Genomic DNA, 24,126 nt, shown 5'->3' on the forward strand with positions numbered 1-24,126 from the left:
GCGCAGGTCTGGAGTTGCTACGTCCTGAGATGGTGTTCAGGCTCCTCCAGACCCCGCTGACGTCGTCCCGCTGCAGTTGGTCTTCCATCCTCCTGCTGTAGTTGCTCTTCCCCTCCCTGATCTTCTTCTTCAGGTCCCTCTGCACCGTCTTCAGCAGGTCCCTGTCTCCTGATTTAAAGATATGCAACAAAAACATTTTGGACAGCCAGACCACAACTTCAAACTTTGTCCGTCATCTGAAGAGCCATTCTGCCAAGTAAGTGCTTTTCATTTATTTAAATAGGTGTGTGTATATATAGCTTTAATGCAATGAATATGATGATGAGACTGAATTAAGTAAATATGACTTAATATGGAGCAAGTTAATAAATAAAAACTACAGTTAACTTGACTTGGACTTGACTTGACCTATTTAAGGACTTGACTTGGACTTGACTAGACCTATTAAAGGACTTGACTTGACTTGCCCAAGAAAAAAATGACTTGGGACTTACTTGAGACTTGAAGGTTAAGACTTGAGACTTACTTGAGACTTGCACATGTGTGACTTGGTCCCATCTCTGCCGTTAACTATCGCGCTGTAGCATGACGTCGTCTTCCCGCTTCCTTCCCAGAAACAGGAAGTGCCCTCGAAGTTGGATTTACTTTTGTTTCTATTGTAACTTAATATTAAGACACTTCTTCAAACCATATACAAATAACAAGAAATGAAAAATAAATTCGCACAAAAATTAAATAAATTGAAGTGCCGCAACAGCTCCGCCCAGCGGTGAAAAACACAACTACTTCGACTTTGGTAGTTACACTCCCACCATCACAGTATTAATACAATGTTATCCTAAATAGACATTAACAACTATAAACATATGAACAGTTAACACTACACATGACTTATTTGTCCTTACTCAGCTTCCAGCAAGAGTATAGTCTTATGTATAGGTCTGTCAAAAACAGTCTTAGTTTCTTGATCATGAGTCAAGTCACCCATGAGAAGCTTGACCTTTCTGACCTTGCCATCAGCTCCCGGGATGACTTCCACAATCTTGGTGAGTTTCCACTGGTTTCTAGGAAAACAATCTTCTTGGAAAAGAACGATTTAATTGACCTTCACGTTTCTTCGGTTCTTATTCCATTTACTCCTTTGTTGCAGGTCCAACAGATATTCCTTTCTCCACCTGTTCCAAAACACATTTGACAAGTACTGCACTCTTTTCCACCGTTTCTGCAGGTAGAGATCTTCTCTGACAAATTCTCTAGGTAGTGGTGATATCACTGTTGATTTCATCATCAGAATATGATTCGGTATTAGCGGTTCTGGTTCTACAGGATCGTTAAGGCACTCAACAGTCAGTGGACGACTATTCACTATTGCCATTGTTTCATACATGAAAGTTCTCAATGATGAAGTGTCCAAACGTGAAGCTGACTCGTCAAGGACGGATCTTTGAACATTCCTCATGGTTCGAATCTGTCTTTATCAGACTCCCTCCATGTGGCTTGAGGCAGGTGGGTTGAAGATTAAATTTATACCCAACTGCTTGACTTTCTCTTGGGTTCCTTGGGTCAGAAGCTCATTTCTTGCACCGATGAAATAGGTGCCTTGATCACAATGTAGCTGATTGATGTTGCCACGCATTGCAATAAAGCAGGCATGTCCGAAGTCCGGCCTGCGGGCCAAATCCAGCCCCCAGTCAGATTTCATACGGCCACTACAGGTTAATTAAAGGCCATATCATAAAAATGTGTCTTTAAACGTGTCTTAAATGTTTCTAATGAGGTAGCAGTTCTAATATCCATTGGTAGGGCATTCCAAAGCTCTGGCGCCCGGATAGAAAATGCTCCAGTAATTTCGATTTCTTTGTGTGTCTTGGCATGTGAAGAAATTGACAATAAAGCAGACTTTGACTTTGACTTTGAAATCTGACAGGTGAGCCACGCCTTCATCCATCAGCTGATAAAGACGCGTCACAACCACACCAGTGACACTCTGATGAAGGCGGAAGTACAAGCCGAAACATGTCAGGTAATGCAACCTAAAATATTTTGTTTGAGATAAAAGAACCAGTGAAGTTATTGACAAGTGAAGACAAAATGAACTTAGTACAACTATCTCTCGACATTTGTGAATTGAGTGACCAGGTTTCTTACAAAGGAGACATATGACATTTGCCTCTTCATTGGCGCTTGTGCTGAATGTTTCAGCTTTCGGCATGTTGTTCCATCTTGGCTTGTGTTTGAGCTGATTCTTATCTGGTTCGATTAACTTCATTGCATGCAGTGGAGTAATTCAAATGCAAGCAATTCTTGCTTCTTTGTTCAGAAATTTGACAAAATAACTGAAATCCGGGAAAATTTTATGTTCACCTTGGAACTCAGTCACTTTTATGTTCCAACGCGCACTTAGTCAATCAGGTAACTTTGCCGCTATTCTCTGATTTTCTATGCAGTCTTTCAACACTTGTAAGCCTTGAACGTAGCTGATTCTACACTACTCAGGTTTGAATGACTATAGACCTGTCGCCCTGATCTGTGGTCATGAAATCCTTTGAGAGGTTAGTGTTGAACCACCTGAAGGTCCTCACGGGCCTCCTGCTCGACCCCCTCCAGTTTACCTACCAGGCAAACAGGTCGGTGGACGATGCGCATCGGTCAACATGGGGCTGCACTACATTCTGCTCCACCTGGTCACTCCAGGGACATACGCCAGGATCCTGTTTGTGGACTTCAGCTCGGCGTTCAACACTATCGCTCCTGACATCCTCCACCAGAAGCTCATCCAGCTCGCGGTGCCTGCCTCCACCTGTCAGTGGATCACCAGCTTCCTGACCAACAGGAGACAGCGTGTGAGGCTGGGGACCATCACATCTGACACTCGGACCACCAATACTGGTGCCGCCCAGGGTGCGTCCCTTCCCCACTGCTCTTCTCTCTCTACACTAACGATTGCTCCTCAGGCGACTCTTCTGTGAAGCTCCTGAAGTATGCGGACGACACCACTTTCATCAGACTGATCCGGGACGGTGACGAGACTGCGTACAGACAGGAGGTGGAGCAGCTGGTCCACTGGTGCAGCCAAAACCACCTGGAGCTGAACCCGCTCAATACCGTGGAGATGACAGTGGACTTCAGGCAAGACCCTTCACCACTTTCACCCCTCACTATCCACAGTAATACTATTCTCTCCACAGACACCTTCAAGTTCCTGGGTTCCACGATCTATCTGTGACTTGTACCTGTCCAGGACCAGGAAACGTGCAAGTAACATCTCTACAGACCCTTCTCACCCAGGTTGCAGTCTGTTTGAACTACTCCCCTCCAGACGGCGTTACAGAGCGCTGTACGCCAAAACCAGCAGACATAGAGACAGCTTCTTCCCCCAGGCTGTCGCTTTGATGAACTCACACCACTCATAGAGTCTCAGAGACATTGCTGTGCAATAACATCCTGCTCTCGACGCTTCAGCTTTGAACTGTCTACATTATTTGTACTATGTCCTCTCTGCATCAATTGCAGCCTGGTCATCCTGGAAGAGGGATCCTCCCATCTGTGGTCTCTTCTCAAGGTTTCTCATTTCCCCTAGTAGGAGTTTTGAGTTTTTCCTTGCTCTCCTGGGACTTTAAGATCAGGGGATGTTTGAGAATAATTGTCAATTTCTGCACATGTTGTCCTGAATGTTGTTAGCTACCTAAATGTTGTACAGAGAACGAGATGTACCGGAGTCAAATTCCTTGTTTGGCACGCTCAAACTTGGCAAATAAAAATTTATTTGATTTGATTTATATTGAAGAATGTGGGTGTGGAATGACTGTTTGTGAATGGTGAGTCCAGTTTTTCTAGAAAGCCGCTCCAACTGTCGTCCTTTAGATTTCAAATGGCGTAGATGAGGAGAGAACCAGGGAGCAGAGTGGGGGAAGGAAACAGTCCGGGTTTTGAGGGGGGGTGGGGGTGGGGGGGGGCAAATGAGTTCAGCTGAGTTTTTAGTCCATTGTTGTAAATAGAAACCAGCTGATCCGGGGTGTATGAGGGGGTGATGGTGGTGAAGACTGCCAATGGCTATTGTGAAATCTGCTAAATTGATATTTTTGATGTTGCAAAAGGATATGAGACATGACTGTTTGGTTTTGGACAGTGTGAGACTAAGGTTAAAGTAAACTAACAAATGATCAGAGAAGCCTGTTCCCAGATCAACAGAAGAGCAGTTACGAGGAGTGACACCGGAGCAGCAGACTAAATCTAAAATATGCCCTTTGGTGTGGGTAGGGAAATCAATGTATTGTTTGAGTCCAAAACTGTCCGGGCAGAAGGTGAAATCCTTAGTAACAGTGTTGCTAGCATTGTCCACGTGGATATTTAAATCACCTAGTAGAATAATGTTGGATGAAAATGAACAGATGTGGGTGAGAAATCAGAGTCAGAGTCAGAGTCAGCTTTATTGTCAATTCCTTCATGCTAAGACACACAAAGAAACCGAAATTTCGTTTCCCCTATCCCACGGTGACGAGACACAGTACACGATTAACATACAAGTAAAACAACGGGGGAGAGAGTTCAGGACCCCAACAGCCTGGAGATCACAAACTACGCCAGTGGCGAGCAGTGCTAGCATCCCACAACAGAGTCCCGGCACCATTCGTCACGGATGTAGACGCACAGCCCACCTCCTCGCGATGTTCCCCCTCGTACAATGGCCCGGTCCGCCCGATAGCACGCCATCCGCTCCAGATGCACAGCAGTTACGCACTGTCCGGTCCGTAGAACTCAGCAGGCATGTTGATGTCCAGCGATCGAACGCTCGCCAGAAGAATGGAAGGCGAGCTGGGTTGGCCGCCAGCCTGGCCCGGACGCCCAACCGGGGGAGGAATAGCAGGCGAGTCCGGCGACGCTCCAGGACGGAGCAGACCGAGCGCCTTTAATGTCCCCGCTTCAAAGTCCAGATCGCCACAAAACTCGCTTTCGCCGATGTCAAGCAGAACCAGCCCGCCGCACTTGTAGCACAACCCGGTACGACGAGACGAACACACAAAACTGGCGGACAAACCCACATTAACCGACAAAACAAAACACCGTTCGGGACAGAGAGAGGCCGCTGCGTGTGCACGCGCCGCCATCTTATGTTATCTTAAATGTGGTGAATTCATTGATAAAATCCTTATTAGGTTTGGGTGGGCGGTAGATATTAACTAGAATAGTTGGAGTGGGTCCATTCAGTTGCGGAGCCGCAGATTCAAAAGAACTGGACATTGACACTGAAACAGATGAGACCTTCCAAGTCTTTCGGTGAAGTATTGTAAGACCTCCTCCTCGACTGGATAAATCATGGCGGACAGGATAGTCCACCAGAACACAAAGCTCACAGCAAGGTTGTTGATAAGCATGATGCACGGCCCGGGCAGAAGAACGTTAACCGGGACCAGCGAAGCAGTGACCAGGTGTTAAGCAAACACACTAGCATACAGGTAGCACCTGGGCGGTCAAAGATACGCTTCAGACAGACAGGTCCGCTTGAGAGATGACCCAGAATAAAGCCAACAGTACCACGTTCATCCAGATTTAGTGATCTGCTGCAGACTTTGCAGAAAATCAAAGCAAAACGTTAAAAAATGTCTGGAGAGCAGCGGCAGCAAGTCGCGCCAGTATTCACTCACATCCAGGTAGTATATTTTCTTGGATTGGCAGATTCTTGCGATCAACTAATGATTGAAAGGACAATTTCTAATCATTAAATTCCAGTGGATCACCTGTGAAAATTTCAGGCTCCGGGATTGGGATTATATTTGCGGTGATTGCTTCAGCCAGCGTCTTGACAAGATCAATGGCGGTTGCTTCATTTGCAGTTGAGATCACAGTTTGAGGTTCAAATGCTTGGCGAGGTAGAGGCTGTTTACTTGTGAGAGCTAGAACTTGAGAGAGGACAGATGGTTTGGAATGCCCATTTAGAATACTTGGTTGTGGCAGGGAGCTATTTTGCTTTACTTCAGATTTGACATGAGGCTATATTTCATCCTCACTGCTCAAGCTGTCAGCATACACCCTTAATCTTGCTTGTTATGCATTGTGCCTTTGCATTTCCTTTAGTTCCACTTCTTTCCTTTTCTCCTCTAACTTAGTCTTCACGGTGGTGCTCTCTGTTAGAAATTGAGCTCGTTTCTTTGCATCTTCCACTTTTAAATTCTCTTATTTCTTTCCTCACGTTGAATCTGTGTTTTCAATATTTTAATGACTTCTTCTGAAGCTGCAACTTCAGCTGCAGCTTGTCTTGAGATTGCATTGCCATCAAAAAAGTTGCTTTGTCATCCCCGTGGAATTGATGCCTGGACCTTCCTCCTCCCGGTTTGCCACGTAGAGCGCCGCAGCGTCACTAGAGAGATGATCTCCATTTCTACATTTTTACATTCTTTTCTAGTTTTTCCTCACTCGCTTTTTACGTTTTTTACTCCACTGTTGAGAGTTTACTATTGTTGAAAGTCGCGGACCGTCAATTCCTGCCATTTCGACCACGTCACTGTTCGGCTCTCAGCGGAGGCTTCGTGGCTGTTTGTCTATGCCATAGACTCTATGGTCTACCGTCGATCATTGGACACTTAAATATGGCTGCGGATCAAGAGGTTTGTACGGCTTCGTGCACCAACTGCACCCTTCTTTTATAGAGGTTGTCCCTGCTAGAGGGACGTGTCCGCCAGCTAGAGCATAATAGTGCGATAACCGTAGATGTGGCGGACACAGATGCGAGCTGTAGTCAGCCCGCTAGCCCAGTTAGCACTAGCCCCAAGCGGCTTGCTAACTACGATGAGCCAGCTAAGACGCATAGCCATGTCCTAAGCCATCTCGGTTTGGCTCCAATGATGTTAGAATGAGGCAATCAGAGATCACAAAGAAAAATATAGCAAGGACTTGTGATCTCGCCAGAAAGATGAGTCGGCATCGAGTATTTGTCTCTGGCCCCCTGCCTGGGAGAGGCACTAATGAGAGGTTTAATAGATTAGTCTCCCTTAATCGATGGATGGCTGGTTTCTGTAAGAAGCAGGGACTGTATTTTATAGATAACTGGTCCTCCTTCTGGGGCTGCCCCGACCTGCTGAGGAAGGACGGCCTTCATCCTAACCGTGAAGGCACCTTCACTTTTTCAAGGAACATAGATTACTGTTCGAGCCATTCATGGCAGGTCACTTTAGAGCAGGCCTGGTCACAGGTGATTAGGCCACCTGTTAGTATGGGTTTGGAGTCTGTTAAGTTAAAGTTAAGTAGCGCTAGGTTAGATTCCCAGCATGCACATAGCTCCTTGTGTAAACTAGAGCGTCACAGTTTGAATAGTGCCACAGCATATCTTGACACACTTTCTACTGAGGTAGTGGACAAATCCAATTACTCCATCCTGACCGGTCTCGCTGCGAACGGTGTCTGTTCCGGATAATATTACATGTTTGCCGAATATTAACTATATCGAATTCCTATGGTTGTATCTTCCCGTCGCGCTGATAAACATTTTAGAGGCAATGTCGGGCCTAGACAACACAATCTTACTCGTGTTTCGTTTAATAATCTTCCGATAGATACGAACCCTGATCTACCGATTAAACTCAAACTCGTGTTAGGTTTGTTCCCAGTTCTTTATCTTCAATGCTCGCTATGCTAACAGTAATTACCAAGAGGCATCCTTCACAGTTTAACACACACAGGCCACCTGTTAGTATGGGTTTGGAGTCTAAGTTAAAGTTAAGTAGCGCTAGGTTAGATTCCCAGCATGCACATAGCTCCTTGTGTAAACTAGAGCGTCACAGTTTGGATAGTGCCACAGCATACATTGACACACTTTCTACTGAGGTAGAGGACAAATCCAATTACTCCATCCTGACCGGTCTCGCTGATGGAACGGTGTCTGTTCTGGATAATATTACATGTTTGCCGAATATTAACTTTATCGAATTCCTATGGTTGTATCTTCCCGTCACGCTAATAAACATTTTAGAGGCAATGTCGGGCCTAGACAACACAATCTTACTCGTGTGTCGTTTAAAAATCTTCTGATAGATACGAACCCTGATCTACCGATTAAACTCAAACTCGAGTTAGGTTTGTTCCCAGTTCTTTATCTTTAATGCTCGCTATGCTAACAGTAATTACCAAGAGGCATCCTTCACAGTTTAACTATTTAATGTATGCCAGAATGATCGAGACACAACTGTGGAGCCTTCTCTGCGAGATGCGGAAGAAGGTCTAACTCCCACCTCCAGGGTTCCTGCTCTTATACTACTCTGGGCCGCCCTCCTGCAAGGTGGCGACTCTGCCTAGCCTGTGTGATAATGTGTGACCTTGTAGTTTTAACTGAGAGCGACCTCTACGTATGTGCAAAGAGTGTCATAGAGAAGAGAAAGGTAATGAAGCTTGAGAAGGGTTACAGCGATATAACAACATAGCTCAAGCTACCTAGCTAATCACATGTGCCAAAGAGGCCTATTCTAACACTCAGTTTTATGAATATTAGATCACTTCACACGAAAGCAGTGCTCGTTAATGACCTCATCACAGAACATAATCTAAACATTTTTGGTCTTTGCGAGAACTGGTTAAAACCTAATGAACTGCTGCCGCTTAATGAGGCCTCGCCTCCAAATTTTGTGAGCGCTCATGTGGCGCGTCCTCGTAAAAAGGGGGTGTCGCCCTTATCTCTAATTCTGATGTTAGATTTAGGCCTCGTTCGATTATCGTATTTAATCGATCAACGGCGCTACCGTCGTTTTATCTTGCTGTTATTTCTATTTCTATTTCTATTTCTATTTTACCGTCCACCCGGGAGCTTACTCTGGTTTGCTGGATGAATTTTCAGAATTCATGGCTGATCTAGTGAGAAATGCGGATAATATAATGATTATGGGGGATTTCAATATCCACATAAACTTACTGTCAGAGCCACTTACTTTGGCGTTTCAGACTTTAATTGATACATTTGGTTTTACGCATGCCATACAGGCAGCAACACATAGAAATGGAAATACCTTAGATCTGGATCCCGAGGACTGGCAACCTCAAATATAACAGTACTGCCATACACCACTGTAATGTCTGATCACTACTTAATAAAGTTTTGAGATTTTAGTTCTCTGTCAAAGAAAAGAGCGGAATCAAAATTACAGCAGCCGTAATATTAACTCCGTAACTGTGATTGCGCTATCTGAGTTACTGCCGCCGGCAACTGCCATATTTCCCGCATATAACGGCTCTATTGATAATCTTACAAATGAATTCAATGCGACATTGTTAAATGCCATCGACTCTGTAGCGCTACTACGTCTGAAAACCCACCATAGAAAGCCTACTCCATGGTTCACAGATGAAACACGTACGCTTAAGCAATTATGTAGAAAGTATGAGTGCAAATGGCGTTTAACCAAACTTGAGGATTTCCATCAGGCATGGCGTGACAGCCTCCTGAAATACAAAGATGTGCTTATCTTAGCAAAACCAAATTATTTCTCCCAAATTATTCATCTCAATAAAAACAATCCTAAATACCTATTTGATACAGTGGCAAAGCTAACACTATGCCAGCAGACCTCCGATAGCTCCTTCCGCTCAGCCGACGAGTTCATGAAATCTTTCGCTCGAAAGATTGAATCCATTAGGGATGAGATCAAGATGACCATCCCAATCGCTCAGTCAAGATCGCCGATTACAGGCACTGACGATCATGCAATAACCCTCTCAAATTTTAAAAGCGTGTCCCTTGAAAGGCTTACACAATCGTTTGTTTAGTTTAATCTCCTTCTCTCTTTCAATTCCCTCCTCCTGATCCCCTTCCTCATTTCTTATCTCGTTGTAGTGTTTAGTCACTCTGTCCCATTTCCTTATGGTTTCTTCTATCCGAGCCATATTGGCATCTGGACCTAATTTGACAAATGTCATGTATTTGTCTTCTGTAATTGCCCTTAAAACTCTATTATATCTGTTTGGGATCACTACTTGCTTCAACTTATGCGACACATTTAACAAAGTGAGGCCTCGTTTAAGCGCTTCTTTTGCCCTAGCAACATGTGCATCTTCATCTTCTTCCTCGTCATCCACCCACCTCTGATAGGCTTCCTGCGCCGTGTCTCCCGGCCCTATTGACTCAGCTGTGACATACTGTAACCACATTTTCTTTGCCAATCCTCCTCCCGGGCCGTCTTTAATAACTGGCCAGGTCGCCAGTAAATAGTCTTTGATGGTTTCCTTCTGATATTTGGCGCGAACCATACCTTTTGGAGTCTTAAAGGCTCGCGTGTCCCGTTCAGGATTTAGGATATTAGAAATAAATGAAAAAAGATTCAATAGAAAATCACTGTTATTCGAAATTAAACGATTAAATGTCAGCAGTTAGTCTCAAACCTAATGCTTTTAAATAATCCCTTAATCGAAATTGAATGATTTAGGCAAGTTGAAAAATTAATGAAGAAGATTAAATAGGAGTTAAAGGTAAAGTTAAAGTCCCAATGATCATCACACACACATCTGGGTGTGGGGAAATTTTTCCATCCCCATGTGATTTTGATCCATCCCCTGGGTGAGAGGGGAGCAGTGAGCAGCAGCAGTGCCGCGCTCGGGAATCATTTGGTGATCTAACCCCCCAATTCCAACCCTTAATGCTGAGTGCCAAGCAGGGAGGCAATGGGTCCCATTTTTATAGTCTTTGGTATGACCCGGCCAGGGTTTGAACCCACAACCTTCCAGTCTCAGGGCGGACACTCTACCACTAGGCCACTGAGCTGGTTTAATGTCAATCGAATTTAAAAGATTAAAAATCAGCATTTATTATAGAAAAAGAGGAAGCAATACAAGTCTTAATTATTCTTACAAACAAGATTGAATTCACTCACCAAAGTCATGTCCTCAATATTGTCTGTTCTCGAAGTTCTCTCGATTGTAAAGCTCAAAAAGTGTATAAAAGGAGGATATATAGCTTAAAAATAAATGGCTATTTGATGGGACAAGTAAATGATCAGGTCAGCTAATTCCAAAATCTCTATAAAAACTCTAAGTGGCCACGGAGAAGAGAAGCGCCGTCCTAAATTGGCATTCTTTTCCTCTATATGCTTGTCCTTTTCTCTTCTCCTATCTAAAGTTCAAATTTTGACTAAGTCCAAATTGAAGATAGTATAAATTCGTTCTAACAAACCCTGGGTTAATCTACTAAGTAAGAATGAAAAATCTATCTTTTTATAAAGAACGTTCAGCGCAATCGGACAGCATCTCATTCCTTCGGACAAAAAGAAGTCTCGCCCTCTGTTGGATCACATTTTTATACAGATTTGGGCTCAGTCTTCTTCCCATGACTATTTCTAAAAATAGACTGAGGCAGCCACCTGCTTGTGCAACGTGCCCTGTCTTCCGGAAGGTGACCATCTTCTCAGGGATGCTCTTGTGTTCCCAGAGATGCTCCATCCTCTTTCCCAGGGATGCTACTCTGTTCTCACGGAGCAACGCTTTTTCAGAGATGCTTCATCGACTCCCTAAATTTCCGACGCTTAATTTAGCATGCGACGTCCGTCGCCTCGTGTCAGCATGACATCTGCCGCGGTCCCGCTTTCACTCATGTTCCATCAAAAAGCACTCCCTCCCCTCTCTACTCAACTCTCAGTACATTCATGTGTAAGTGACATCATTGCCACATTTATGTTGAAATGACACATTATTGCTAAATTCATGTTTAACCTTTGTTAACATTACAACCTATAACAACTTATTCTCAAATTAATTCAACAACTACCGTTTTTTTCCATGTATAATACGCCCCCATGTATAATACGCACCCTAAAAACGGCATGTCGATGCTGGAAAAAAACCTGTACCCATTAAAGGGAAATGTACTTTCCGCAGTTTGCAAACATATTTGATTAAGGCTGCGTTAGACATATATAATCATATCAATATGATTTTTAGTAGTAGTGTGGTCCCATATTAAGTGGAAAGGAATGTGCAGGCTACATGAATTTGTTTTCTACAAAGTATTGTGGAACAGGATGTCCAGACAGGGAGGACATCTCAAGGCCGGTGAGGAACGCGAATAACAACTCGTCATTGTGGTCCAGACCCAACCGCCCACAACTGAGACCAGACACCTGCGCTGAGCAGCGGAAAACCCCAAACGAGCAGCGGATGACCATCAACCAATCACCACACAATATTTTGCATGCTTCAATTTTCATATTGTGTTTCTTTAAAACTGGGCAACCCGGAAGAATGTGTTGTCTCTTGATGGTCACAAGAACACACGAATCTTAGTGTGAGGGACCCGGGGGACCCAGGCGCCTGTATTAGCTTGCTTTGTCAGGATTAAACAATTGGTAAATTCGGCCTCATTGATCTACTGGTCTTCTCTTTGACAGAACGAACTCGCAAAATTGTTAGGTGCGACAGTGTGTGGATTTGGACATAACAATTCTTGTGTTAAGTGTTGATCGCAATTTGGAGTCAGATCAATAACTAAAATCCGTAGCCTAACACCATGTATAATACGCACCCAAATTTTGACTCCTACTTAAGTCCGTAAAAGTAAAATTATTTCAGAAAAAAGATCATCTTTGGGAACAACCGGATGTTATTCTGCCGGTCAGTATCACTGCGCATGCAGTAGCAAACTCGATAGAGAAGAAATATGTGAGACTCTCAACGGGATCACCAATTGATCATTCCAGTGATGTTCCAGTTATTTATCACAATTATTTATTATTATAATAATAATATATATAATATATATAATAATTATTTATTTATTATTCACAATTGTCATGGTGATCTTTCTGGTGATTTCTTAACTAGGCTGGATGTATTTTTTTTTGTTGGCGATGATTTCTCCGACTGCCCGTAAAGGCACCACCGCGATCAGTTAGGTTAAAATGAAAAGAGAGGAAAGTGACATGCGGACATGTGAAAAAGGCGGCTCTGTATGGGAGAGAAGTTGAAGAGGAATAAAAACACCCTTGGAAACCAAAACTTGCCCCTCGTCGTGACTCGGAGCCGCAACAAATGTTTCGGATTTGTGTAGGGTACATTGTGACAGCAAACGAGCAGGTGATCAAGCAAGCGTCTGATACGAGAGCATTGTGTTCATATGGAGCGTGTTTGAAGTGAACAGCAGAGAAGAAAGGAACAAGGCAAAGTGTTGTGAAATATAATATTACCTGTAATACGCATTTTGTTATTTGCTGATTGAAACTGCTAATTAAACTGTGAATTGAAACTAATAGGAAGAAAACTGAACTCTCGCTCTTTATATAGCTGACGTGTCTTGCGCATCCGTTCTGCGCATACTGTAATGGCGGCCTCCATATGATATATGGGGTCTGAGATGGAGATTAAAAACAAACAATATTTGACAATAACACACCATCAAGGATTGCATCATCGCATCAAACGATGTGTCGTCAATTATGAATTTTACTGACTAAGTGTGTTGGGCAGGATGGCTGAATGCGATGCGCGATTGACGTGTCTTGCGCATCCGTTCTGCGCATACTGTCATGGCGGCCTCCGTATGATATCCGGTCTGCGATGGAGATTAAAAAACAAACAATATTTGACAATAACACACCATCAAGGATTGCACCATCGCATCAAATGATGTGTCGTCAATTATGAATTATACTGACTAAGTGTGTTGGGCAGGATGGCTGAATGCGATGCGCGATTGACAACAAACAAGAAGGAAGGTGATTTCAAGTTTTATTTCGAGGGAGATTTTCTTCAAAAATGGTTGTACCCATGCATAATGCGCACCCCGGATTTTAGGACAATAAATTAGTTACATTTTGCGTATTATACATGGAAAAAAACGGTAATCATCTTTTGTGCACAGAATACCTTATGACAAACAAAATATAATAAGTGTATTTCAGCTTCTCTACTTGTGGTTAACATGTCACATTCTCATCTCTTAACAGTGATCATGGGCTTTTCTATAGGGTGTTTCATAAAGTACGCAGTTTTTAAAAATGCAATAAATCAGCCAAAATCGATGCAAAATTCAAAATTTTTATTTAATTTCATTCAACATATACTTCAATTTAATAATGAAAAATGATATCGAACATATGTCCACCTCCACTTTCTCTGCAGGCAGTCAAACGATCGTTGAAATTAACGATAACTCTTTTGCAGACGTCCCTGTCGATTTCGCCGATTACCCGTTGAATTTCCATCTTCAGTTCGGTAATCGTTTGAGGTTTGTTCACGTAAACTTGTGACTTCACGTATCCCCATAAAAAGAAGTCACAAGGTGTGAGGTCACATGACCTCGGAGGCCATTCTTGGTCGCCGCCGCGAAGTGAGATCAGACGCTCAGGGAATTACGGTTTCGACCGGGCGATTTTCTGGTTGCAACTGACCCAGATTCTTCGAATTTCTGTACCAACCTCGAAACTGTTGTTGCGGTCGGGGCATTGTCACGTCCAAAGATCGCGCGAAGTTTACGGACAGTCTCTGCGTAGCACTCCGCGTTTTTGTAATGAGTTTTCACAATAAGAATGCGTTGCTCGATACTGAACCGCTCCATGGCTACAAAATGGAAAAACGACAAATGGTCTTCTAATCGGAGTGATAATAGATAACGAAAATGATAGGAACAGTGCTGACAATCTTCAAACAAAAAAATCCCGCGCAATTAAAAAACTGCGTACTTTATGAAACACCCTATAGTTAGAAGATTAAAATATTCAAGCAGTTTCAATATACTATGTCAAAGCAAAATACCGTAATTTTCGGACTAAATGTCGCTCCGGAGTACAAGTCGCATCAGCCATAAAATGCCCAAAAAAGTGAAAAAAAACATACATAAGTCGCTCCGGAGTATAAGTCGCATTTTGGGGGGCAATTCGACAAAATGTAACACCAAGAACAGACATGAACGAGCAACAACAGGCTAAACGATTGGTATGCTAACGTGACATAAACACAAACAAAGAGCTGAGAACGGGCCTGACGTAACATTCAGAGTTATTAAAAAAAACTATTACATAAATAACACGTTTATAAAACCATCTGTGTCACTCCAATTCATTAAATCCATCGATCGTCCTTTGTCAACAATGGGTGCGCGCCGCTGACGGCGCTTGCACTTCCAAATATTCCACAGGCCCATATAACGATATATAAATTAGATATCAAATAACTATTATATAAGCAATAATATTATCAAACCATCTGTGCACTCTAAAACATTAAATCCATCGATCAAATTCCTCGTCCTTTGTCAACAACGCCGCGCGTGCGCCCTGACGTCAGCCTCGTCGTTATTCCACAGATCTAGTATATAACTAGATTGTAGCCTTAACAAAGTACAAGGAAAGACGTGGGTTTGGTAAACGGCTCTTTATTTAAAAAAACAAACTTCCAGGCGTGTGGCGGCGTGGACTTCCAGCCACGGAGGTGGAAGAGAGATCCATAGAATAGGACCGGGTGTGCGTAAAAGCCATGACCGAGCCCCATCCACCGTCCCCGGACAGCCACCCGGCCGAGCGCCGGCCCTCGACTTCCATCCAACGGAGGTGGAAGAGAGCTCCATAGAATAGGACCGGGCGTGCGTAAAAGCCATGACCGAGCCCTATCCACCGTCCCCGGACACCCACCCGGCCGAGCGCCCTCCCCCGACTTCTATCCACGGAGGTGAAAGAGAGCTCCGTAGAGTAGGACCGGGCGTGCGTAAAAGCCATAATAGTTTTTCAAACCTTCTGTGTCACTCCAAATCCTTAAATCCTTCAAACTCTTCGTCCTCCGTGTCACTTAGAAACAAAGCCGCTAATGATGCCGGTAGTACGTGGGGCCCTTCGTCATCTTCGTCATCCCGTGATCAATCTTTGTCCTTTTTGTAAACAACGGCCACGCCGCGTCGCGCTGCTGACGTCACTTGAAATTCAAATTACAGTAATCCCTTGTTACATCGCGGTTCGTTTATCGCGGTTTCACTTTTTTTTTTTGAAATTTAAAAAAAAAAAACACATTTAAGTCGCTCCTTATTATAAGTTGCCCCCCCACCCAAACTATGAAAAAAAAAAGCGATTTATAGTCCGAAAATTACGGTAATATAAAATCATCCAAAATTGTGTGTCGATGTTTAATCCAGAATAAATCCTTCTAGTCACTTAACAATTGTGACTACTGATCTATTATCAGGTCAATTTAACATTAGCACCATCTCTGATGAAATTGTTATTATTAATTATGAATTATTAATTTGGAAAAACTAACTATTAACCTATCTTTCTTTACTCAGACCCCCCTCCTTCAGGTCTCTCATGTCAAGCTTTTGTCACCATCTTCTGGCGAAATTTGGAATTTCATTTAAGCCAATTGTCATTGCTAAATCCAACACTTATTCAAGCACCATCTTAACCTCTATGTCACTCGTCAATTTATATGATTCTACTTGGGGACATAATACGTAAATATAACATTAGTTTTCAATGTTACGCGGATGATGCTCAATTATATATGCCGTTATCGATGACAAATCCGCGGGACTGTTGTAATCTTGACGCGTGCCTTGCGGACATCAAACAATGGATGTCTCTCAATTTCCTTCATCTTAACCCAGATAAAACTGAGATGTTGATAATTGGTCCAACTCGTTATCACCACTTATTTAAGGAAACCACTATACTCAGAATATTTTTGGAGCAAAACCTTTTACAGTCGGATGCGCTTCCTGACACCAACCCAAGGGGAAATTGATTTTCTGTAGGGGTTGACTCCCTAAGACCATTCCTCTCCCGAGGAGTCCACTAGGCAGTGGTACTATTTAACCATAGTTTCCTTGCTCTTTTGGGAGTTTAAGATCAGGGGATGTTTGAGAATATTTGCCATTTTTCACATGTCCTGAGTGTTGTTAGTCACCTAAATGTTGAACAGAGGGTGTGATTTACTGAAGTCAAATTCCTTGTTTGGCACGCTCAAACATGGCGAATACAAAACTCTTGAATCTTGAATCTTGGGGGCTGGTTCGTGGGCACCAGGGCGTGTCCACACACCGGTGGGCCTGCGTGCCGCACGTCTAGGGGCTAAACCTCCTCCGAGTCCCTTGTAGTTTAGCCTGGGTCCGTGTTGTACCCAGTTACCATGTGTCGCCGCGGGGAGGCACTACATAGGGCTTGCTGTTAGAGAGGCTATGTACTGGCAGGGAGAGACTTACCCACTCGGCTCTCCCGTTCGCATACTGCTAGCCAGCGGTGAGGGTTGACAGTGAGAAGTGACATGCACTGGGCACTCCACCAACACACTAGACCAGGGGTGGGCAAACTACGGCCCGCGGGCCACATCCGGCCCACGGGACCGTTTAATCCGGCCCGCCAACCCTGAATTAATTGTATTATTAAACTTTTTTTTCGTCATTTTGCCTGCAATGACTGCGTTTCCCCAGTAGATGGGGAACCGCTCGCCTGCGCATTTACTACCAGAAGCCGTGTCAGAAAGCTCGGTGCACACTCACAAGTGCGTGTACGTACGTACTCAGTAGTACGGACATGGCGCACTCGCGGTCTATTTGTATCAGTCCCGAATTTAGAGCGTGGGCTGTGACGACAGCATTCTTGTAATTCGCTCGCTGAGCTTTCAGATACAGTTTTACGCTAAAGCCACCCACAAACCTTCCCCTGGAATCCTTCCATTAAAATGAGTGGCCCGAAGAAAAGAAGTGAGTGCCGAATGTTAAAAGAGTGGCCAATTTGGCTCGACGTACGCGACGTGACGTTCAGCCACATCAACCCGTCACAGATCGAGGTAAACGGATCTCTCCTAAGAATTGCCACAACAAATTTTACTCCAGACTATGATGCACTAGCAAAAAAGGGAGACCAACAACACTGTTCCCACTGAAAATGAAGGGGAGGCTCTCAAGTTTGTTGTAAAAAAATGCATTTTGAATATGATTTGTACACATAGCAGGGATTGAAACTAGCGACCATTCTCATTTTCAAACAATGCAGGATGCTCAAGGACATTGATGCACCACCTGTTTGCGACTAATCTTAACCTGTAAAGTTCATAAGGCTTACTTTAAGGAAGTGTTTCCCGTTTCCTCACCTCTGTTACCAGGTGTTTGTGAGTTAAAACTCTGCTCTGATGTTCAGATACCCCTCACCGTGTTGCCGTTTTGATTACTTTATTTGGATGTATGCTTTCACCGATTCTTCAAGATGATATATTTGGTCAGAATGTTTGCTGTTTGATGTGATCTCATAAGATAAACATTTTTCATTAATCTGACCTGCAGGCACTGAAGTGATGGAGACTGTTATTCATAATAATAGTGTCGTATTTTATGAGAATCACTGATAGCAGTTTTTTAGTGATTTTTTTTTTTTTAATGCTGTTAATAAATGCATTTGTTTTCAAAAAACTTGTTTGGAATATCCATGCTTTACTACCTACTAAAGGCCAAAATCTTTTATGCAATGACCTTTACAGGTCACTTATATTACTTCACACAAACACTACGTCCATCTGCTCCTGGTTCGGCCCTCCGGTCCAAATTTAGAACCCAGTTCGGCCCGCGAGTCAAAAAGTTTGCCCACCCCTGTACTAGACGCATCATAACAACCCGACTTGGTCTTATGAAGTCAGACTATAACTTTGGATAACTGTACTATCACTCAGAGCAATACTGTAACTAATCTCGGGGTGATATTTGACCAAACGCTCTCCTTTCAAAAGCACATTAAGAACATAACTAGAATTGCGTTTTTTCACCTACGTAATATTGCTAAGATTCGTCCGATTCTTTCGACCGGTGATGCGGAAACTATTATACATGTGTTTATTACGTCGCGCCTGGACTACTGTAACGCATTATTCTCTGGTCTTCCTAAGTCCAGTGTCAAAAGTCTACAGTTAGTACAAAATGCCTCTGCAAGGCTGCTCTCACGGCCAAGAAAATTTGATCAAATTACCCCAATATTAGCCAACTTACATTGGCTCCCAGCCCATTTAAGATGTGACTTCAAGGTTCTTCTATTAACCTATAAATCATTGCATGGCTTAGCGCCTTCGTATCTCGTCGACCTAGTTGTTCCTTATGTTCCGCCCCGTAACCTCCGCTCGCAAAGCGCTACTCTTTTAGTGACCCCGAGGACCAAAAATATGTCTGCAGGGTCTAGAGCAGGGGTGTCCAAACTTTTTGCAAGGAGCGCCAGATTTGATAAAGTGAAGGGGCCCGGGGGCCAATCATTTTTTTGGACGTTTTTTTAACTACGAAAATTTCACGCAAATACGCACTGTTATAAAACCATTTTCATTGTCATAATTGTCTTTATTTTTCAAATGACAAAATAACCAAATATAAGCCACTCAGGCAGATGTGAACAACTCTAAAAGCAAAAATTATGCCTTTCATTCATATCTGAAGAGTCAGATAACATTGAATGTATGAACACTGTATGAACACTGTATGAAATACCTTAAATTTAGTTGAGTTACATGGTGGATAGGAGGGTAAAAGATGGTGCGTGAGTGTGTATTGGATTTGGCCCAGATTCCCTCTGCAGGCGTCTGTTCACGTTGAACAAATGTGCCGAGATGAGGCTGGACCTGCCAAAGGACAAATATCAAAGCGACGAAGACTTTATCGAGGACCATCTTTGCGCCATCAGCCCCAGGTGGACCTACGACAGGTGGATGCGACAATGGCGCCGCCTGGACTCCACTACAGAACTGCTCCGCTTGACTGACACCTCCAGTTCCCCTCAGGACGACGTCAGCTCCATTCACAGTTCCGGCAGCACCGAGAGCGAAGGGCGAAACGGGAAGAGTCTGAGAGAAGGCGTCGCTTCTGTCGGCGCCTTCTCTCAGACTCTTCCGACCCAGCCGCCAGCCGGAGCTCCTCGCGGTGCTCCTCCTCAAACAAGACTCCGTCCTCCATCAGCGGACCCCCGTCATCTGGAAGCGGCGGAGGATCGTCCACCGTCAGTCTGGAAGCATGCGTGATGGATAAACCGCCCCGCAAAAAGGGGACGAGCCTTCTGAGGAAGATGGACAAACTGAGGTTGAGAGGAACAACCGGCCTCCTCTCTCCATCGAGGAACCATCTGACCGGGATGGTCCCAGGGTCTGTGGGAGGAAGCCGTGCGCCATCTTTGCCCTCGTCGCCGCACGCCACAAGCAGCGGCGGCAGCAGCAACAGCCACTCTGAGAGCAGCAGCGCCGTTAGCACGCCCAGCCCTGTCACGCGTCCGCAGTAACTGCAAACGCGGCGAAATGGGCGAGGGCGTGACCCGCCACGACAACAACCATACAAGTACCCCGGACTACAACGGCCAGATCAACAACAACAACAACAACAACAACAACAACAGCAGCAGCCACAACAGCCTGCTCTTCCACATCCCCCACGGGCACAAACCGGGCACCTTTCCAACCTCCCTCGCCCACAAGCACGCCCTCCTGGATCAATCCCGTCAACTGGAGGACGGGCAGCTTCCACGGTTACCGGTAACGACGCGGTTGCCGGCGAGGCGCCGCGTGGCTCGACGCCTCACCCGACCACCGGCTGAGCATCTACGACAACGTGCCGGACGAGCGGCGGCTGTCTGAAAGCCAAAGCGGGGGTAACAACGTTAGCGACGTGGAGAGGATGATGGGAGACGAGGTATCTCCACTGTTGGGAGGCGAGGACGTTTTCTCGGCCCTGGACACGGTTTTGGAAAGGGTCAACGACCTGCAGCAACTGGTCTCCACCTGGACCGAGAGTCTGTCCGAAGACGACCGTCGGCGACATTCCGCCTCTTCTTCACTTCCTCCTGCTGCGACGACTCGCCCGCCGACGGCTCCTCCTCCGCCGCCTCCCCCTGCCCTTCTTTGTCCCCGACCCCGGAGGTCCAGCGATCGGAGGAAGACGACGACGACGACGAGGGGGAGAGCTGCGAAGACGATTCCAAGACTAGATCGCCTCGAGTCAAGAGCGGTCGGCAGCTGCGCCGGTCCTGTGAGCAGAGCCTTCCCTCTTTGCCAGCCGGTCCGGGCGTGGAAAAGCAGTCCGTCTCCCAGTTGGCCCTCCTTCAGAAGCTGGCCCTGCTCAAACTCACCGCCCTGATGGACAAGCACTCGCCATCCAGCAAGCAAGGTTGGAGCTGGAGCGTTCCCAAGGCGATGGTGAGGAAGGCCAAGGCGCCGCCCGCCAAGGCCCGGCCGGTTTTCGGTGTCCCCCTGCTGGTCAACGTGCAGCGAACAGGAGCACCCCTCCCTCCCAGCATCCTCAAGGCGCTTGTTTACCTCAGGACGCAATGCTGGACCAGGTGGGTCTTTTTCGGAAGTCGGGCTCGAAGTCTCGGACCCAGCGCTTGCGCGAGACGCTGGAGTCGGACCCTGACGGCGTCTCCTACGACGGCCAGTCGGCGTTTGACGTGGCCGACCTGGTCAAGCAGTACTTCCGGGACTTGCCCGAGCCCGTCTTCACCTTCAAGCTCTGCGAGTCCTTCCTGCACATTTACCAATATTTCCCCAAAGATCAACAGCTGCCGGCGGCCCAGGCGGCCGTCTTGCTCCTGCCGGACGAGAACCGCGAGGCGCTGCGGACGTTGCTCTTCTTCCTCCGCGACGTGGTGGCCTGCGTGGACGACAACCACATGACGCCCACCAATGTGGCCGTCTGCCTCGCGCCGTCGCTTTTCCACCTCAACGCCCTCAAGAGGGACGCCGGCGCCAAAAGATCCAGTCACAGGAAGTACAGTCTGGGTCGTCCGGACCAACGCGACTTAAGCGAGAACCTGGCCGCCACGCAGTCCCGGCCAACATGATCGGCGAAGCGGAGAGACTTTTCCAGATTCCGGAGTTTTGGCCGAGCTCCTCCGCCGCCGCCGCCGCCGTGACCGACCAGCCGATTGGGGAGGAGGAGCTGGAGCAGAACCTGAGGAAGCTCCAGCAGAATACGTCGTTCCTCATCAAGGAAGCCAGGGACAAAAGTCGAAGATGGGAGAGTTGTCCCGCTCCCGAAAACGTGGAGCTGGCCGTCAAGAAGACGTGGTGGGGCTGCCCGCTGTGGACGTGGCGCGTCTCGGTGGAGGTAGACGCCGGCCGGGAGGTTTTGCTCAGCCGGCTCCTTGAGCGACCGTGGGACGGCGACGCGCAGCAGGGCTCCGTCATCCAGGCGCTGGGCGAGCGCGCCCACGTCTACCGATACCTCCGGCGGGGCCCCGACGCCGGCCTGGCCTCCTGCCTGCCGCGGGAGCACCTGCTGCTCAGGACGTGGCAGCTGGAGGCGACTCGCGACCCGCTCTACGTGTCGTCCGTGTCCACGCAGCACCCGCACGTGCCGCCACCGGAGGGCGTCCGAGTGCACACGCACGCTTGCCTTTACCTGCTGGAAGCCTCCGCCGGCAAGAGCCGCCTCACGCACCTGTGCCGCACCGATACCAGAGGGCGCTCTCCGGCGTGGCACCGCCAAGTGAGCGGACATCGCATGGTCGCCTCTCTGCTGGCCATCAAAGCGTCCATCAAAGGCAGGCACAACGAGAACGCCGTTTGAGGACGCCCGCTGGGAAGGATTGTTCATTTTATTTAGATTTTTGAATGCTTCAAAAAGGTAACACTTCTCACACCCTGCCAAACGGCAACCTTTGAAAAAAATGAAGAATGGAACGCTCCGCATTATTTAATGTACACAAGTAAGACATATTTATAAGCTTTGGAGTGAGGAAGTGCAAGTGATCAGCGCTAAGCGTCTGATTAAAAGGTTTTTATTTCTCGGGTGTGTGTGTATACATGAGTACACAGGGCGTGTGATGCGTCAGTGCAGTAGTGTTGGAGTAGTAGGGCCTGTAGTTTGTGCATGCTGCATGCTGCCTCTGCTTGCCACTTTTCTGCTTTCAGCTACCGCCACCGGCTAGCCCTCTGTTTCCAGGGGTGAAAAGAGGAGCCGAGTGTATAAGCCTCCTCAGCCGGTACACAGCCTCTCCATTGCCAAGACTTGCACACGCCACCTCGTGGCCACACACGGCAACTGGCACCTTGCGGTCCCAAGCTAAGTTGTGCAGGATCTCGGAGGAGCAGTGGGCCCCAGAGATGTGGCATGTCGGCCCACCGGTGTGTGGACACGCCCTACTGCCCATCAACCACTGTCCCACTGTGGGTAAACAGCTCCAGCTATGGGTAAATAGTGAAGACCTCAACGGTGGACCAGGCGGAGGATGATGGCTGACCTAAGGGGTGGCGTCACAACGGCTGGGAAGGCGGATGAAGGCTGCAGCAGAAAAGGGTCACCAGTCGTCTTGGTCTCCTTGCCACTGGACTCTGACCCCGATCTGTCAAGGACAGTGTGGTGACTGTCTGTGCACCAGTCTCCCCACTTTAAACAAAGTCACGCACAGGCGTCTTTTTCAGGGAATCCACCTTACATCCCGGATTAAAGTCCTGTGGCGACCAGTAAGTGGCAACGGGGGCAGGATTGTGAAGTCTGGAAGCCCCTAGTCACAAGCTGGCACATCAGGCGGTGAATGTTAGATGATCGTTGGGCTCTTGGACCGAGGCAGAAAGAGCTCTTTGGTAGCTGCATCCACGACTGAGCAGCCCTTTTTAGGATCCACTCTGCTCACCCCTGAGGGGGAAGGGGCTAGAAAAGGTGCCCTAAACATAGCCTGCCTCAAACCTCCCAACTAGATTACCGCGTTCAGAGGGATCACCAATATGCGGTCGAAAACACAGAAACATGAATTTTGGAGCATGGAATGTGCGCACACTAATGGACAGTGTAACCAGTGATAGGCCGGAGAGGAGAACCGCGCCATCATTGCCAGGGAACTGAGAAGATGCCGGATTGACATAGCTGCTCTTTCAGAAACCCGACTGGCAGAGGAAGGTCATCTGAAGGAGGAAAAGGGTGGATGCACTTTCTTCTGAAGGTGGAATCGAACCCGCACCCTCTTAACTGTGAGGCGGACGTGCTACCCAGTGCGCCACCAAACCGCCTATGTTGAATACATTTAGATGGAAATTGGTTTGTTTGCCATTGCCATAATAATAGTAAGCGTACATTAAGATGAGACCAACTGATTGCTTCCTAAATCCATCCATCCATCCATTTTCTGTACCACTTTGTCCCCACGGGGGTCACGGGCGTGCTGGAGCCGATCCCAGCGGTCATCGGGCAGTAGTAGATTTTGTTTCCTAAATCTA

At 46.4% G+C, this 24,126-nt stretch overlaps 1 long non-coding RNA gene and 1 pseudogene across 1 annotated transcript; both read left to right on the forward strand.

Moving 5' to 3' along the window:
• Positions 1 to 1,951: 1,951 nt before the first annotated feature.
• On the forward strand, positions 1,952 to 19,780 carry LOC119137915. Its single transcript, XR_005101023.1, has 3 exons — positions 1,952 to 1,964; positions 3,922 to 3,926; positions 19,493 to 19,780. It is a non-coding gene; the product is annotated as an uncharacterized LOC119137915 (long non-coding RNA).
• Positions 19,781 to 19,805: 25 nt separating this feature from the next.
• On the forward strand, positions 19,806 to 22,702 carry LOC119138401 (annotated as a pseudogene).
• Positions 22,703 to 24,126: the final 1,424 nt, after the last annotated feature.

Source organism: Syngnathus acus, chromosome 19 (genome assembly GCF_901709675.1).
Source record: "Syngnathus acus chromosome 19, fSynAcu1.2, whole genome shotgun sequence".
NCBI lineage: Eukaryota > Metazoa > Chordata > Actinopteri > Syngnathiformes > Syngnathidae > Syngnathus > Syngnathus acus.